This window comes from Talpa occidentalis, unplaced genomic scaffold (assembly GCF_014898055.3).
Source record: "Talpa occidentalis isolate TD23 unplaced genomic scaffold, MPIMG_talOcc4v2.1 talOcc4.243, whole genome shotgun sequence".
Taxonomy (NCBI): domain Eukaryota; kingdom Metazoa; phylum Chordata; class Mammalia; order Eulipotyphla; family Talpidae; genus Talpa; species Talpa occidentalis.
The window spans coordinates 10,220-13,252 of NW_023602552.1; the positions used below are offsets into that span (position 1 = coordinate 10,220).

General features: G+C 39.3%; 1 non-coding gene across 1 annotated transcript; it reads left to right on the plus strand.

The window, feature by feature from the left end:
- The first annotated feature begins 202 nt into the window (after nt 1-202).
- Nucleotides 203-304, plus strand: LOC119253941 (U6 spliceosomal RNA). Its single transcript, XR_005127236.1, has one exon. It is a non-coding gene; the product is annotated as a U6 spliceosomal RNA (small nuclear RNA).
- The last annotated feature ends 2,729 nt before the right edge of the window (nt 305-3,033 follow it).

Sequence of the window (3,033 nt, forward strand, 5' to 3'; positions counted from 1 at the left end):
AACCCCCATGAAAACACTCTTCAAATGCTGAACTGCTGCAAAACTCGAGATATCACTGTTGTGTGATCATGTGTAAAAACACTTAGCAGTGTTAATCCTGTGTCTGCCTACATGTTTCCAAATATCCCTGAAGAGATTCAAAATTCTGTTACATGATACTAGAATATTCTCGGGAGGACCATGTTAAGAAAAATAATTGTGTTTGCTTCAGCAGTATATGTACCACAACTGGAACAATACAGAGAAGATAAGCATGGCCCCTTCATCAGGATGGCATGAAAATTATGAAGGGACCGTATTTTTTATATGGCCAACAGGCACATGAAAAATGTTCACCGCTTATCAGGGAAATGCGAATCAAACCCACAATGAGATACCATCTCACTCTAGTGAGAATGGCTCATATCAAAAAGACCAGAAACAACAAGTGTTCATGACGGTGTGAAGAATAAAGAACCCTCTTACACAGTTTGTGGGAATGTAGATTGGTCCAGGCCCTATAGAAAACAATATGGCGGTGTCACAAAATATTAAATGGATCAACCATTTGACCCAGAAATTCCATTTCTAGATATCTACCTGAAGAATACCAAAACACTAATTCAAAGGGGAACATGCATTCCCATGTTCATTGCAGCTCTATTTACTATGGAAACAACCTAAGTGCCCAAAAACAGATGAACAGATCAGGAAGATGTGCTATATACACAAGATAGAATACTACTCAGCTATCAACAAAGAAACTCTTGCCTTTTGCAGCAACATGGATAAAACTGGAGGGGAAATGCTAAGCAAAATAAGTCTGAAAGAGAAAGCTAAATACCAATGGTGTCACTTATATGTGGAATATAGAGAGACAAAGAGGCAGATAAAGCCAAGCTAACAATAAACTCTAGAAAGCTGGATATAGTTGAGGTTACGGAGTGGGGGGAGGTGTTTGAGAACAAAATGGGGAGGGGGCATTAAGGACTATGGGGATGGACTGTGGGTGTTTTGCTGGTAGGTGTGGTAGAGCAACAACATCTCAAGGGAAAGATTCTATACCTCTAATACATAAATATTGATATAAACCAATATTAACTCAATAAAAAAGAGAAATTATTACTGTATCCAAGGAAAAAGCAATGAGAGGAAACTAGTTTTATTTCTTATCCATTATAATATTGTCTTTAATTTTATGTAAAGGGATGGTTTATACATAGGATACTCATAGATTCATCTCTTAGGTTAAGAGACATCAATTAATACTAATGCCAATTTTTTTCTGTACAGTAACATCATCTTCTCTCAAACTAGATTCAAATAAAAATTCCCCCTAAATAAAAATAGCTCAGATATTCTTTATTGTTGAATGAATTTTTAATCACAAAGGATGACCATGCTACTTCTGTGAAATTTATTTCCACTGAGCCAGCACAGGGAAAAGGTTAGAGAAAGTGGGAGGGAAGGAAAGCTGGGGGTCTTCCTTCCTGACTAGCACAGGCAGTGGGTGTGAGAACACCCTCCCTCTGTTTATATCAATATTACAAACCCATGTCAGCAAGAAACTGAGAGAGTCCCTGAAACCTTCCCAGTTCCTGGTGTATATACACAGTGGGCCTGAAACCTTCCCGAATGACACTAATGCTATTAGAAGGTGGTGCCTGCAGCTTGTAAAAGGCAGAGCCTCACCGTCATTAAGCACAGAACTGTGTGGAAGGGCACGCGTGAGAGCTGACAGTGATCCAGCTTCCTCGGGACGGCCCTCATGCAGTGAAGAAGCTCACAAGCAGGCTAAATAACACAAAAATAAACTGAAGAAAATAAGGTCATCATAAACAGCTATTACCAATGCCACAGACTGAACCCCTAAGTTTGAAGACCTGAAATTATATGACTGGTGATACCCGGTGACCTTAATACCTGATTCTACTTTTCCAAGGGTATCTGCCTGGGTGGAAATATCTATCATCACAAGAGGCTCCTGGGTTTTTTTCCTAGGACTCTGGCTGGCTAAGATTTTTTGGAGTCATGTTGCATATTCAAGACAGGCTATCTGGGTAGCACAGACAGAGACCAGCATTCAACATCCTAGTAATAGGTACGAGGCCCAGATCATGAAGTAGGACCACATTTGTAAAAGGATTGCCGAGTGGTCCTTAATCAAGAAAGTTTTTGAAAGCATTCAAAAGCCAGGCTGCAAGTAATTTCAGTTCGTTTTCCATGGAAACTAATAACAAAATGTCCTTCTGAGCAAAGCAGATATTTGAAACGTCCAAAAGGCCTGGTGGCAGCCAGACTGCAGACGCCCAAGTGAATGTTTTCCCTCAAGATAAATAAGGCCGTGGCAGCTGCTGCCTACACTTAACACGCCTGCCCGTATGAAACACGTACAGAGTGCTGAATGGAGCAGACAGCTTTGCTATGTGACAAGTTTTGGTTTTGCTTCTTAAAGAAAAACGATTTTGCTTAAAAGAAAACCAGCTCAGTACCAACCATGTATTAATTTATCTGTGTGTACAAAAACACATATATGACAATGAAAACAAACTACAGTGCACTAGATAGGACTTTTCCTAAAAACAACAAAACAACAAGAAGCAGCAAACCCCGTTTCTAGAACTTAAGCTTTTGATGAAATTTGTTTTCCACTGTGGTCCATGTAAGCGAGTATCCCTGGTATGTGAGGTACAGAATGGGTAGTAGATTCTATTTATTTTCTAAGTACATTAGAAACTTCAAGTCAAACATGACTGTCACTATACAAATTCATTTGTCCTCAATATCTAACTGCAAAATGACTCAAGTTTTGGTAAGATGATGGAAGTTATCAGACCTTCAGGAAATGCATTTTGCCTGTCAGTCTTCATGAGGTCAGAGGTGCAAGGTCAGCAGAGTTGTGCATCTGATGAAAGCTACAGTGTTCATGATGCTGCTTTCTCCGGGTAAAGATTAAAAGCTATTACCTATTAAAATTTGTACCATATTTAAAAAATATAAGTATTGGTTCAGGACAAAACAAAGCACTCAGACATTTCCCAACAAAAGGGCTTG